This window comes from Mirounga leonina, unplaced genomic scaffold (genome assembly GCF_011800145.1).
Source record: "Mirounga leonina isolate KUSES-001 unplaced genomic scaffold, KU_Mleo_1.0 Mir_418, whole genome shotgun sequence".
NCBI lineage: Eukaryota > Metazoa > Chordata > Mammalia > Carnivora > Phocidae > Mirounga > Mirounga leonina.
In genome coordinates, this window is record NW_023270739.1 from 1,794,854 (window position 1) to 1,810,621 (window position 15,768).

Genomic DNA, 15,768 nt, shown 5'->3' on the forward strand with positions numbered 1-15,768 from the left:
AGCTTTGTAGAAGTACCAGAGTTTGCTGCCATTTTCTGTTTTGTTTGTGTGTGTGTGTGTGTGTGTGTTCTTCCTCCAACCCAGAATGCAGAAGTAATGTCTTGATCTCAGCAGCCATTTTGTGACCATGAGGATCATAGTCACAGGCTGAGGAGGACAGCGCAGAAGGACAGTAGGAGCCTGAGCACTGACGACATTGTTGGACTGAATCAGCTGAACCTAACCTCTGAACTTTTCCATGAGACAAAACAAGCCCCTCACTTGCTTAGTTGGGCTAAAGGCTCCGTCCCAGGCAGCACTAACTGGTACAGCAGGATATTCCATCTGTCTGGAGTTCAGGTGAGACACCTGGCAGTCTGGGCTCAGCAGCACTCGCCTATCTGCTGTGAATGAGGCCTCCTGGGGATGAGGGAAGAGGGCCCAGAGAAAAGCCCAATGTGGGCCTTAGAGAGGGCCAGGTCGAGGGAGCAGAGCCCTTCAGAGAGCGGGGGAGGATGGATGAAGAGTTTGGGGAAGAAGATATTGCAGAAGCCAGGGGTCTTCTATTTTTTTTTGGCCACTCTTGGCATCTCTTCCTGAATAAATGATAAGAGCGTCACTCTCCATAGCCAGTGGCTGGAATTCATCCTCTACCCTCTGACCCCTTCCTCCTCTGCTCCCCATCTCAGCAACTGGTCTGGGCTCCTCCCTAATCATTTCCCTTCTGCGGCTCTTCTCTCTCCATCTCCTCCACCCCTCCAGCACTGCCTTAGCCTAAGCTGCCATGGGGTCCTGCCTGGCCCACTGCAGACCCCTCCTACGGCCCCCGCCCTGCCCCCATGCAGCCTTGCTCAGCACGCTGACAGATGGTCTTCCAAAGTCTGCATGCTCCTCTTTGACTTAAACCCTCAGTGCCTCCCCCACTACCCTTCTATGAAGCCCAACCTCCTTGGCGTGGGCCACAAGACCCTTTATGATCTGGTCCCTGCCTACCTCCCCATGCCGGTCTTAGCCAGCATTGCAGGCATTTCAGACGATGCTCCATGACCTGAGCAAGTCACATTGTCCCAGGTTTAGGGGCTTTGCTCTTCTGTCTTCCTCCAATGCCTTTCCCCTCCCTTGGGGGTGAGCTCCTACTCATCCCCTGGGAGTCCCACCAAGTTCGTCCTCTGGAAGGTCCAGCTTCTGGGGTCAGAGTCATCTGCAGTTTTGCTTCCATCTGTGGTGCTCTGCTGGATCCAGGGGAGTTGCAGAGCTCAGCAAACTGTGCCACAGTGAATCTCATCTGTGCATAGGCCCCCCACCAGCATGTGAGCTCCTTGATGTCATGTCTGAGTTAAAGCACCAGCCCCAGGCTCTGCATGGTGCTTGGTAAGTCAATGATGGATGCGTAGAAGGACAGGGGAACAGATCGCTGGATGCACGCATTCCCCTGCCTTATTTGTCTCCATAGCACTTAGCGCCTTCTGCATCCTAAACCTTTATTTATAACTTATTGTCCATCTTTCCAAACTAGAATGTCAGCTCCATGAGGACAGAGACTGTTCTGTGGACGACCACATTCTCAGAGCCTGAAACTGCCACAGATGTATGGTAGCTGCTTGGAACAGGCTCTGGGATGCCTCCCACCCAGCCCAGGGCACCTTTGGTTTTCTCACATGGTGTCTCCAGGATCACGTGGGAACAGAGGCGGCACAGAAGGGGATGAGTGAACTCAAGGCCAGTCCAGGGCCAGATGGGGAACAAGGTCTCCCCTCAAGCATCTGGAACTCTGGGCAGTGGGTCACATGCTGTATTTTCAAGCCTCAGAGCATGTGGGGACGGGGGAGGGACGATCAGAGGAGTAAGACTTGGGTGAAGTGAGAGTTCCAGATGGGCGCTGGGGAAGGCTTCCTGGAGGAGGTGGCTATGAACTGGGCCTGGGAGGATAAGCAGGATGAAGATGGGCAGACACCAGTACAGAGGGGCATGGGGTTGGGGCTGGGAAGGAAAGCAGGGGTTGGTTTGGAGTCCCAGGTGCAGTGGGTGGAGGCATGAGCAGAAGGCGGTTCGGAACAGCAGGCTGAGAGCAAGCCCACTTATAAAATCTGAGAAAGGACCTGGGGACGCATCTGGAAGGAGCAGGAATAAGCTGACACAGTGGTGCTCCTGGGAGGATTGTGAGTCATGGTCTCGCTAATCCTGCCGACAGCTGGCCCCCAGAGGTGATTTTGGGGGTGGGCGTGACCCCAGCTGGCCAGTCAGGGTCTTCTCTGAGACTTCCCCTGGTCTCCTGGACCAGCTTCACAGGCATGGAAGCCGTGGGTGCAGAGTAAGGCCAAGCCACAGAGCAAGCTCTGGAGAGAGGAGAGACAGCACAGCGGGGTGCCGTTTGGGACATCTGCAGGGGCTCAGGCCACGTGGACCGTCTTCCGAGCTGCCACAGACCGCCCTGCTTGACGGAGGTTTGCTGTGCGCCAGGGGCAGGGTGGGGGGAGCCACCAGCCCTTGTCCCATGGGAGCGCCCCTGACCTGTCCCCTGGCATCTGGCAGTACTGGAGCCTGTGGGTGTTCAGTGGAGAAACATCTAGACATCTGGACTTGGGAACGCGATGTCTGCTCGTACAGCGTCCGTCAGCCCCTGCAGAGCCGGGGGGAAGAAAGTACAGCTTCGTCCAAGGGGCTCCCTCTGCCTGGGGCTGAGAAAACCAAGTGCTTGGCAAGGTTGTAAAAGCCAATCTCTGCCCCCAGCTAGGGCTTCTGGGAGGGAGGTGGGAGGTGAGAGCGGCAGTGGGGGAGGGAAGCTTGGGGTCCTCCCCCTACCCCTGCACCGTGCTCCTGGCTGAGCCAACAGCGGTGACGCTGAACCCCCCTGGAAAGGCCCCCCAGGTGCAGCCTGCCTGGGAGCCCATCGCAGGGGCTGCCCCGGGGCCCACAGATAACCCTAGGCATGGAGGCGGCCCAGCTCGGAAGGCGGTTGCTAAGAGACCGACATCTCAAGGCTGATGTCCAAATGTAAGGCTAAGACCCAGTAAGAACCCCAGCTTTCTTCTCTGGCCCATGGAGCCTTCAGAAACCCAAATCCCCAGCGGCCACGTAAGGCTTGAGGGGATCAGGAGTCCAGACCCCGCAGACAGGACCGCGGGGACTCAGCCCTGACACAGCCCAGACCTCAGACCAGGCACTGACAGAGCATTCTTGGGTCCTCCTTCCGGATGCAGCCGAGACGACAGCGGGTGACGAAGACGCGCCCAGGGAAACAGACACTACGTCCACGGATGTCAGCTGGACAGTGGTCACCTGGCCACTCTGTTTATCTCCCCGTGTGCCGACACACCCAACTGTGCACACATGGACACACACGGGGTTCATGTGCATGCACACATTCACACACAGGACACAGACACAGGGAGACAGATGCACACTCACCTGGATACACACACACGTCCGCACACACGCACACGTGTGCACACCGGGTTTATTTACACCCCCTCTCAGCTACCATCTGCTTTGTCCAGCAAACCCCGAAGGTCCCATCTTAAATGTCAGTTTGATCAGAAAGGCCATCCTTGCAACCCTTCCAGCTAGGAAACCATGGGGTCCCCTTACCGAACCCCATACATACATGTGGCTGTAGGCCCAGCAGCTGAATGCGCGCCTAGAATGTGAACTCGTTCTAAAAACGGGAGCTTTTCCACTGATGGATAACTGGAGCTGGACTCATGGCAGGGTCTCACTAAGTGTTCATTAAATTCAATGAACATTTCATAGGTGCCCTTTCTTCTGCCTCTCCTTTTGGAAAGGATGAGGATTTTTTTCGCTCGTTTTGCTTGGTTTTTTCATGCATTTTGTTATTTTTAAATGAAATGTGAAAATCTTCTTCTCAGCAGTTTTCTTCACAACGATAATTTAGGTTGCTCAAAACCTCAATGCATAATGATAATATTTCTATATGGCCTCAGGTCAAAATTAATAATTTCATCTTTTGGGATGCTGTCAATAACATCACCAGTGAGCGAAAGAAGCCTGGTATTTTCACAATGGGTTTTACCCAGTTGCTGGGGGTTCATGGGAACTGGATGGTGGGGTTCTCCAGCACAATCTGAGGACAGACTTCCAGCCCCTCCGGGAGTCTCCGCCCACTGGGCGGGGTCTGCCCTGGGGCCCCAGGCCCCACCCCTTCCCTTCTGGCGGGCACCCACCTGCAAGAACATCTGGAGGGGTCCTGACCAACACTTGTTCCTTCCCCATCATGCTTTGCTCTGGCCTTCTTTCCAGATGGGAAGACCTCTTGAAATCCAGTTTCCAGGAATGAGTGGTTCGTATGCTCCCTCTGGGCCTCTGGAAAGAAGCACGTCTGTACCTTTAGGAGGAGGTAAACAGAGTCAAGGGGAGACTGACGCTCCAGCCTCCTGAGCAGTCCCTCTGTCTAGATAAAGAATGTCCGGGGCATCCACCAGCCACGGTCCTCCCCCCGGAAGGGAGCGCTGTTTGTTTCCTAACCAAGACTCGATCCCAGTTCTCTCCCTCCAGCTCACTCGCCGCCCTCATTGTGCGCCATGGTGGTCTTGGGACTAACAGCCAACAATCAAGTGAATGAGTTGAAAGTGCTGGACCAGCTGTCTAGATTTGACTTCTAACTCAGTGACCAGTGGAGCCTCGGTTTGCTCATCCTGTAGAGTAGGAACATTCATTGAGCTTGTTTACATAAAGATAAATCAAGAAAGCAGGTTGCGGTGGGTACAGGTCTTCGTGACCCTGAGTCTCAGAGGCTGGTAGAAGCTTCCAAATAGTACTCGTGCACGAGGAACTCTAGGACCCACCTTCCCCCGTGAATGTGCGGTTGTGCGCACATATACAAAGATGGCTAGCTCGCCTGCCTCGCAGAGGCGATTACGGCCGAAACACCGGCCTGTGGCTCCTGGGGTTTGATGGTACAACCTCTGGGATGTTAAGAGGAAGCCAGAAGCGGGGAGCATTCGCCTCCTAAAAGACAAAAGGAAATAGCAAGTGGCCATCGGGGCGATGAGCTCAGGCTCTCATCATGTTTTCTGGATTCAAAGCTGGCCATCCCCACTCACCCGCTCTGTGGCCTTGGGCACATCGTTTACTACACTTTTGCCTCAGCTTCTTATCTTCAGAATGTGGATAATGTATCAGTGAGGAGGTTTTTAGTTGCAAAGAAAGAAAGAAAAAGAACGGGCTTTTATTTTATTTTTTAAAGATTTTTATTTATTTGAGAGAGAGAGTGAGAGTGTGGAGAGGAGCAGAGGAAGAGGGACAAGCAGACTCTGAGCTGAGCTGGGAGTCCCACGAGGGGCCCAATCCCAGGACCCTGAGACCATGAGCTGAGCCAAAATCAAGAGTCGGACGCCCAACCACCTGAGCCACCCAGGCGCCTCCCAAACGGGCTCTTAATGTAAAGAGAACTTATTCCTTCATCAGACTGAAAGGCTCAGGTGAAGTTGGTGTCAGTTGCTCGGTGATGTAATGGAATTTCTAGTTTCTTGCGGTCTCCCCACTCTCCTTGGCATCAGATTCATTTTGAAGTTGGCTCCCTTCACAGTCCTAAGAGGACTTCCAGCAGCCTGGGGGCTCCATGGTTCCTCATTCATATCCTTGGAGAGAGACAGAGTCTCTGAGCCAGCGCTCCTGGAAATGGCCTTGGTATTACTGTTTAGACCAGCCTCAGTCATACCCCCAGCCCTGAACCAATTGCAAGGTCAGGGGATTGGACTGCCCGGAATGGCTTAGCTCAGATCAGGTGCTCCAGCCCTGGGCTGGGAGGAGAGCCAGCTCACCTGCACATGCAGATGCACAGGGGCTTGTGGAAGGGAGACAGGTGTTAGGAGCTACCCAACAGTGATGGGGCCTCCTCCACAGACAGGTCCTTCTTCCATCTGCGTGTGCTGCTTACACCTGCATAAATGCACCTGTTCTGTCCCGCAAGCCAGGTGACCATGATCTCCCCCCAGAGAGCCACACCCACCCCCTGGTTCGGGTGCCAGGGAAACCCACAGCTCTTCCATCGAGTCTGGAGGGAGCTCATCATGGTACAAGGACAGGACGACCGAGGGAAACTAAGTCACGGGACCGAAGCTTCCAGCAGGAGAGCGGGCCTCTGGTGCGGTTTAGTGTGAGATGGTCTCAGTGTCATCGGGCCCCAGATCTTTCTCTGTCACTCTCCTTGTCTTCCCCCCCCCCACCCAGGTGTGGGCTTTATCCTCAGTGGGGTTTCCCCAAAGAGCCACAATGGTTGCCAGCAGCTCCCAGGGTCGTGTGTGTCCGTGCACAATGGTAGAAAGAAAGCAATCGGCAGTTTTGATTGTCAGTGTAGATAAGCCAGCCTCGGACTCTGTATGGCAAGTAACAGAAACCCAACTCAGTTCAGCTTAGGGGAAAAGAGAATGTATTGCAAGCCCAGGTGGCTGGGATGGGGAGGGTGCTGGACATCCCGTAAGAAGGGGGGGAGGCTCAGGCCAGGTTCAGCTAAGGTGCAGGAGATGCCCGCTGACGCCTGGGTTACTCATCCTTTACCATTAATTCACGTTTGCAGGACTTGGTATATTTAACAAAGCTTGAGTGTCAAACATACTGGCCCCCCCTTCCCCCGGGGCCCTCCTTGGGGTGAGGCACAAGGCAGGGGCAGAGCAGGATCTGTGGGGGAGAGACAAGATAGGCATCCAGTGCTGAGAGCCGCCCCCACCCCAGCTCCTCACCTGCGGTCCCCATGTGTGCGGTATGTGCTGTGGGCCAGGCAGTGGTTAAGAACTTGGGAAGTTCAAAGCTGGAAAAGGCCTGGAAGCCACACAGGGAGGAATGGGAGACAGAGCAGCATCGTTCGTGAGTCAGCTCCGTGCCGCTGACCCTGCTGCTCAGGCCCTGTCGTTATGGGTGCCATGAGTGTTTGTGGGATCCTATTGAATGGATGTGGCGGCCAGGAGCACGTGCTCCCACAATCCTAATGCAAACTGGGCATTTGCATCCCCAGTCCACAGATGGGGAACGCTGAGGCCCAGGGAGATGAGCCGCCTCATCCAGCCAGGTAGCAGTAGGACCAGGAGTGGGCCAAGGAAGCCTGACCCCGAAGTCAGATGTCACGGACCCTAGAGAGATAGGTGGAGGGACCGGGGCAGTGCTCGGGTTGTAGGGACACGGCCTGTGTGATCCCCTAGGGACTCCTGCGTGCACAGAGAAGCCCCCATCTCAGCTAGGGGCTGTGGGCAGCAGGTTGAAGAGCAGGGGTGGGGCTTCGGGAGGGTGGGCTGGAGCTCCTGTGGAAGAGATCTGACCCGGTCGACAAGGGCATGGCTCCCCGGGGAGGTGATGAGCTCTGCAAGCCGAGGCTGGTGGCCCTGATGACCAGGACGCCAAAGAGGACTCCGCCACGGCTCTGGGCTTCGAACACCGGCAGAGCACCTTCTCCACCCCAGCCGGGCCACCACCACACTCTCCTGCTGCAGGGGCCCCGTGGATCTAGCCTTCCTGCTGTAGCCTCGGCGTCCTCCAGGGCAGGGCTGGTGCTCCCGGGTTCTGCACCTGCAGATCTGGTCTGGGCTCTGGCTCATAGCAGGTGCTTGGCAAGCATGCAGTAAATGTGTGACCAAGCAGCCCATAGGCTGGGAGGCAGCACGGCTCAGAGGCCAAGGGCATGGGCCTTCAGGTCCCACAGTGTCTGGCAGAGACCAGACACTTATTAAATAGTGAATGAATGATTCAATGCATGAATAAATGAGCAAGTGAACGGGACAGGTCCTGGCATTCATTGACTACTATCTGTTCCTGGGCAAATTAGTCACCTCTTTGGGACTCAGTTTCCTTATCAATGAAATGGGGATAATAATACAGGTCTTGTAAGTACACATTTGTTTCGATGGAGCAGGCCTAGCCGAGAGCCCAGCACGCCAGGCACGCCAGGCACGCCAGGTATTTCTCTACTTGAATTTACCCTCGAGAGTTTGGTTTCCTCGCTCAGATTCAGTGATGGGTTTGGTGGCGACGTTCATGGACTGAATCCTAAGAGGTGCTCCCCAACTGGAACCACACAGCGTCCACTCCCAGACATGGAGTAATTGCCTCTGTGCGTCCTGGGTCTGGGAAGGCGCCTGCGCCCCTCCCTGCCGCCCAGGAGAGGTCATGCAGAGGCTGTCTCTCCAGCAAGGCGGGTGTCTGTGACTCATTCATCCTCCGAGCGGGCAGTCTGGCCACCAGGCCGGCCTCCAGGGACTCCCCTGCGGGTGAGCCTGGGCGGTCCAACCTGGTAGACCCCGGTGTCCTGCCTGGTCTGTCTCTGCTGAGCCGAAGTTTTCACCGTGGTGTGTGATCTCCTTCTGGAACTCTCGCTTCCTCGTGTGTAAACTGGTGAAGGGTAGAGAGATCTGGGTGGTCCCCATGGAACCTCGGGCTCTGTGTCTACCCCCGCCCCATGCCCTGTCGCTAGAGGGGCCTTCAAATCAGCTCTTTCCCGGTCCTTCACTTGCGGACTCTGTCCACCGTCCTGGCCGGCGCTCCCTGGTGATCGAGACAACCCCTCCAAGGGTGACACGGAGGCCGGCGTAGAGGGTGTGAGCCCCACCTTTGCTTATTCCGCAGGTCTTGGACATAAAGGATTCCCTAATTCACTAAAGCCACACCCTCTTCAGCGTCTCTAAGCCTGAGTATGGCCAACGCAGCTGCACCTGACTTTCAGGATTCCCAGAATTCTTATGTAAAGCGTGGAGCACCAGCATCCATGCCTTTGTGCTCAGGGAGGACCATCCCTTGGAGCTTGGGGACACCAAGAGTGAACTGACCCCGTGGGGAGTCCTGAGAGGCTGCTGGGGCATTGTCACACCTCTCAGCCAGCCAGGGAGGGAAAACATCATTTTCTGGGCACTTTCTCTATGCCAGGCTCTGTGCTGGGTACTGGGCACTGAGACGGGGGTCAGGCCAGCTCTGCCCCGAGGACATCCTGGCTGGCAGGTGCTGTCAGTGGTCTGTTCCCCCAAGGAACCCCGGGGTACCAGAGGAGGCGAGGCCAGCTCGGGTGCGTTCTCTCATTCTCCACGAGCCCTGTGATGTGGGCGGCCTCATCTTTGTCCTACAGATGAAGAATCTGAAGCACAGAGAATGAATCAGTCAGCTATTTCCCAAATGAGCCAGTTTAACCGACTGGGCGCATACACAAGTGGGAGCGGACTCTGCGCCCCGGGTCTGCAGGTCAACCGTGGTTGGGGTGATCGAGGCCAGCTTCGCCTGCGACTCGGCTCCAGGCTGCAGTGAGCTTCGGGTCGGCTCCCGGCCCTGGCTGCCCAGGCCGATGTTCTCGCGCACGGATCCCTGGAGCACAGACCCCAGGCACTCAAGACCTCTGCTCACGTGGTGTTCACTCCGTTCCACTGGCCAAGGCAGGTGCTGTGGTTGCGGAATTGGGGGTTGGGAATTATGCTCCACCCGTGCGGACAGGAGGGTCTGTAGCTCGACCCAAGCAACACGGCCCAGCAGAGGGCTGGGATTTGAACCCAAGCCTGTCTGACTTGGCAGACAGCCCTCAGCACCACCGGCCTCTCATTGGAAACCCTGTGTGAAGCACATGGTTCCTCCCCACGCCTCCTAGAGGTGAGAGCATCAGAACACAAGGCGCTTGGCCTCGAGCGCCTCGACAGCACCTTCGGGAGTGGCCCAGTGTGACTGCCTGGGCCGCGCCCCTCCCCCGCCAGGTGACCTTGCTCCTCACCTCCGTGAACCTCAGTCCGCTCATCTGTAAGGCACAGCAGTCCCGGGGTTATTGGGCTGGGTGAGAAACGAGTGGGATGACAGGGTCTGCCCTGCTGCCAAGTGTAATCACACCAATGCCCCCCTCCGCCCCACCCCGGGTCCTGCCCTTCATGTTCACACAGAACCTTCTTATCCATAACATTGCACTGACGCCCCCAGCAGCCTTCTGAGGGAGCTGTCTTCTCTCCATTTTACAAATGAGGGGGTTGCGGCTCAGAGAGCTCCAATTGCTCGCCACCATGATGTGGCCCAGCTGCAACCCCCGCAGGCCTGGACACCCACCCCGGAGAGCGGACGGTCCCCCCAAGCTGCGGGCACAGAGGGGGAGGGCAGGGCGCACGTGACCAGAGGAAGCAGGGTGGTGGCGCTCTCCTTCTCCAGGGAGGCCACTCAGTCTGCAGGGCTAGCCACCTTCATGACTTGGGTGCCTTCCATGTCCCTGGGAATGTGTGAGTCAGATCTCCTGGGAGACGTGAGCACAGGCCAGGGCTCCCCGCCGCTCTGATGGCAGGGCTGTCTGCACGGAAGTAAGATGACTGCAGTCGCTTTGTTATTTTATTCATTCAATTCATTTGTTCATTCATTAATTCATTAATTTGTTCATTCAACATCCCACTGAGCCTGGCTCCTGTGTCTGGCCCAAAGCTGGGGTCTTGGGAGAGAAAGCAGATGGGGGCCCTGTGATCAGGCAGCTCCTAGGACCTTAGAACAAAACGAGACCTCCTCACAAGTGGTCAACAGTCTCAGCTCAGCCTCCTGCAAGTGACGGGGAGCTCACTATCTCACAAGCCAGGTCTTCCCAGAACTGAACATCTCTGTCAAAAAGTTCTTTCTTTCTTTTTTTTTTTTTTTTTTTCCAGTTTTGTTGTCTGTTTATTTTGCTATTACAAACCATCCTCCCAGAAACATTCTGGCACAATCTCCTGGTGCACATGGACACGAGATTCTCTAAAAAATGTTGAAGTGAAATTTCCCGGCCTGCTCATCTTCACATTTACTAGATAATGCCAAGTTGCTTTCCAGAGAGATTGCACCAAGTTACACAATTGCTGTTTATTCATTTCTAGAAATTCCATTTGGTTCTCTTTCAAATCTGCTCAAGTCATTTTTAGAACCTCTTGCTCCTAACTCACATTTTCAGGCTTCTCCTTTTTTGTTTCCCTAATCATATTAAACAAACTTGTTTGGTATCCTCCTTTAATAATTCTGGGGCCCGAAGCCATGGGGTTGACTCGCCTGCACGGTTTCTGCTGGTTCTTGCTCATGGTGCCCTGATTCCTTGTGTGTTTGGAGACTTTCCTCCGTAAGACCCTCATTTTTCATGGCATTTTACCTTCATGTAGGCTTCGAGGTGAATTCCTCTGGAGGGGATTTGCATTTATTTGTGAGAAGTGTGGAAGAAGCCATCTGAATGTAAATTCTCTGCCTGAAGGTTTTTGCAGACAGGGCCCAAAAGTGTGAATTGGCCCGGCTTGTGGTTCCAAGGTTTCAGGGGTGATTTTCCCCCTCCATTCACAAAATAATCCTATGTCATCTGTCATGTCACAGTCTAGACCCTTTTCTTGCCATCCAGAGTTTCAGAAGCTCATCCCAGGTCACCATGGCTAGTTGGTGACAGACATTGGCAACATTCTGCGTGTGAGCACCAAGAAAAGCAGGGCTCAGCATTTACTGAGCATCACGGTGTGCCAAGCACGGTGGGGGTGCCAGACACGCTCTATCTGACTTCTTTGTACCCACAACCCTGTGAGGTAGGCACTAGGATCGCCTCACCCCTTTTGAGGATGAAAGGACCGAGGTCAAAGGCACAAAGCACCAGACCCGAGGTCCCCAGCTGGCGGGCCTGTGCACACGGGCAGTGCTGGACTCTCAGTCACGCCCCTGAGCTTTGGTGAGTTCAGGATTTGTTCCTGCTGTTATTGACAGAGGTCAGGGACCCACACCCCCCGACACACAATCGTCCGTGTAGGCGAAGTCTGAAGCTCAGACGACCCGGTGGAGTGGACTTGTCCCTCGACATGGCGGTGTCCCGTCATGCTGTCTTTGCTCTGAGTTAGAGGCAGGGACAGGCGAGGGGGTGAGAATGCCTGGAGCCCAGTGTGTCCCTGCTATGCTGCCCTCTGGCCTCAGCCCACACCACCTGCCACCCCCAGATAGAGATATGAAGCTAAAGGGTGGTAGCCCAGCCTGGGAGAGGGCAAGGTGGGCTTCCTGGAGGAGGTAGTGTGGGCCTTAAAAGATGAATAGTATGAGTAGAATGGGTATGTTCTCTCTCCTCTGAGCCTCAGTTCAAGCATCACTTCCTCCAGGAAGCCTGTCCTGATCTCACCCACCTGGCAATCCCCTGTGACAGGTGACCCTCTGGGTCCCTCTCCTTTGTAGTCCCTGAGAGCAATGGGATTACATGGTTACCGTCACTCCCACCAGCAGACTTTGGGCTCTAGGAGGACAGGGACCATGTCACCTTTGGCCCCAGGATCCAGCAAGAAGGAGCTGCCAATATGAGCACAGGATTCGTCACTACCGAACAGCATGGCCAGGGTTTTAATCTCTCTGCTCCTCGAAAACCCAGCCCCGTCCCTGTTTCACAAAGGCTGCCCGTGCCCGTCTGCAGGAGGGAGAGGAAGAGGCTCCTCCCTGGAGAGCTTCCACACGCTGCAGGCCACGTTTCAGCTCTCCCCTCCCCGCAAAATTATCTCTGTTTCCTTGGGTCTGCTCCAGGATTGCTTTTCCCCAAACCCTCCTTACGGAGAACACAGTCATCCACTGTGTGCCTCCCAGGCGTCCCCGGAGAAGCCTCTGACTGCGCGCAGGCCTGCCTGGCGGGCTCCCCGCCCCGGGCGCCACTTAGCGTGTCAACAGCAGAGCCCGCGTGTGACTCGTCCCGGCCCAAGAGCTGGCGGGAAGAGGTGCCTGGTGGCTCGGCTGGAACGCGCTGCTTGCGGATAAATTGCGTTCTGCAGCTCAGCTGCCCAATTCCTCAAAGAAACTGTCCAACCATGTCGGGGGAAATCCCAGTAAATCTTGGAAACCCCTGCTGGATGCTACAAGTCAGAGACTCCGAAGGTTATTAGAAAAATTACTACTCCGTGTGGCAGGGGTGCGGGGCGGGGGGGCAGGCCTGGGGCCCCGGAAGCAGGGGCTGTTGTCTTGGGGGGGCTTTGGGCTGGAGTCTGAGTCCGGAAGGGAGTAGGGCACCCCAGGCCCCCCGGGACTGTGCACATGGGCAGGGCTAGACTCTCAGTCATGCCCCCTGAGCTTTGGTGAGACTCGCCTCCCCCATGGGGCTCTGTTTCATTTTGTTTCCCCTTCTCAAATTCAAGAGCAGTAAGGCTGAATCCAGCAGGTTCTGTCTTCCCAGCCTCCACCCCATGCACAGTCTCTCCCACTCACGATGTGAGCTCCTGGGCTATAGGAGGGGGCCCTGGGGCCCACGCACACCGGACCCCATCCACTCACATTCTAGCTCTGTTCAGTCCCCCCACAATCATGCTCAGGAGCCTCAGTTAGAGGAAGCCCCACATCCACGGTCTCCCCTGTGTCTCTCTTCTCCCTCCTTCAGCCAGCCCTCTGGGAATATCGTCTACACTCACCGTCCACACTGCCTCACCCCTCAGGGTGTGGGAGCAGTGGGCTGGGGGCTCAGGCACCAGACCGGGGATCCAAGGTGGCTGCCCAGACAACTCATGGCGCACGGTACCCCCTGGGCCGATCCTACCTCTGCCTCAGGCTCTATCTGCTGCATCTGCCTACCCTGAGGCGGGCACGTCTCTCCCCAGAGACTGTCTCCAGGTGTTCAGGGCCTAGGGCTGGAACAGAGGCCAGCCCAGCCTCCTGCACCTGTCCCACCACAGAGCACTGTCCCAGGAGTCTGAATGGTGGGCAGGAGCATAGAGCGGGAGGACCAAGGCCCAGAGGGTTTGAAATGGGCAGCCCAGCTGCTGGGCCCCAAGGGGCAGCCCCTACCCCCTCGGAGCCTGAGCCAGTCTTCCGTGTGTTGTAGTTGCTCTGGAAACCAGAAACCCCGGCCTTCTTGCCCACCCAGCCACCCAAAGCTGGGGCTGGAAGGAAGGGGGCTGAGTGCGGTGAGCAGGGGCTGCAGCTGAGCTGGCTGTGCTCCTATTCCACCCTTTGGCCCCCTGTGTCCCCGTGGAGGCAGTGAGAACCCCTGGGGCCCAGCCTGTGGCAGCTGGCTCCTAGGACCACCCAGGGCTGTACGGTTTGGCCTGTCTGCCACAATGAAGGGCAGAGAGGAGGGACTCTGGGGCCCTGGGGGTTCCAGAGACTCAGTGGGGGAAATATATAAAGCAGGTATGGGAAGTCTGTCTTGAGAAATTCTCTGAGTCTTCTGCCAAGCAAGCCCACCCAGCTGCCCACGTACTGGAGGGCTGAGAGTGGTGGGGTGCCCCCCTGCATGCCTTGCCCTGCCTTCCCACAGAACCAACAATTCTGAGGTTTGGGGGATCCTGGTCTCAACTGAGCTCTAGGAGCAGAAAAGGGGAGAAGGAAGCCTCCAAAAGCTTCTCTGCACAAAACCCTGGCCAGACGCTCTTTAGGATCCGTTGGCAAGAGTCTCAGGGAGCGTAGCCGCTCCCAGCTGATCCTAATTGAGCTTGAAAGTCCTGCTAGATTGTAGGCCCAGCGTGCAAAGCAGGTGGGCATGCACCCCCTCTGCAGGTATCAGACCCAAGATCCCTCTGCAACGGGCGCCTGGCAATCAAAGCCCTGAAGGTCAGCTGCCCGGACAAAGCCCCTCACAAAAGTGCTCCGCAGTTGGCCTTGTGCTTTCTCAGCCAGTCTGTCCTCCACACCTGACATCCCAGGGAGGCAGGCCGGGCAGGGACGGTCATTCCCATTTTACAGGTGAAGGAACAGAGGCTCTGAGAAGGCTCTCGATGTCACACGGTGAGAGCTGGATGTGAGATTTGCATCCAGGTCCAGGGCGTCCCCCCAGCACCGGGCTGGCTGCTTCCGTCTGGGCTACTTTGGGCCATTTGTGCATTTCTTCCATCCATTCATTCTAGCACGGGCCAGTCACGCTGTGAGGGCCTCCCGGGTGCCTGGCCGGGGCTGGGGGCTGCGTGCAGCAGGAGTAAAGCCCTGTGCCTGCCCCACGGTGCCTCATAAGCCAGTGAGAGGAGACATACTCCCTCCAGTCAGTGCTTCTGCTCTTCCCTCCACCTGGAAAGAGTCACCCGTTCTTCACCTGGCCAGCTCCCCTTCACCTCTCCAAGCCCAGATCGAGGACTCCAACCTAGGTCCCCATAGACCTGCGGGGATACAAGTGGCTTGATTGGGTGATGGGGCGGATGGAGGGACAGGTGGGGGCGCTTGGCTCTCCTGGGAGGGGCTGGGGAGCCATGGATAGATTTGGAGCAGAACCAGCGTGCTCTGGTCTGCATCATCAAAAGATGACTCAGCTCAACCTGGCTCCTGATAATCCAGCCGAGAGGTGTGACTTGCCTGGGCCTCTGTATCCCAACCAACAGACTCGGGATCAAAATGTGCTTCCAGAACCCCGCTCTGATGGTGCTTGAACAGCCATTCATTGTGAAGCGGCTTCTGGGGCACGTGAGTTTGGAAGCATGGACCTCCTTCTTTAAGGACTTCATTCTGCGAGTCCTCTGCGGGCACCTACTGCGTTGGAGGCCCTGCTCGCAGGGCTCGGTCAGCCCCGAGTCTGTGTCCCTCACGATGGTCTCCTGAGCCTGTCATCATCACTCGAAGTCCGCGCCTTGTGAGCCCACGTGCCAGCTGGGGGAGGGGCGATGAACACACGCGTGCCCGAGGGTGCACTGTGGACCCCTAAGTGAGGCATGCGGGCAGGTACCCCGTCTGCTTGGACCTCAGGATGCTTTCTTCCAGGCACATCTCGTAGGACCCTCAGCCCAGGCTCTAGGGGTCTCGGTGCGTGGACTCACGACGTGACCGCACAAGCTGGAGCGCCACGTCCACTGGGAGCATCTGAGCCCCGGGGGAACGGCCATGGTGGGGAGGTTGTCGTGTCCATTACTTCCTCCTCCAAACACGGGCCTTCTATGACCCAGGCATCGA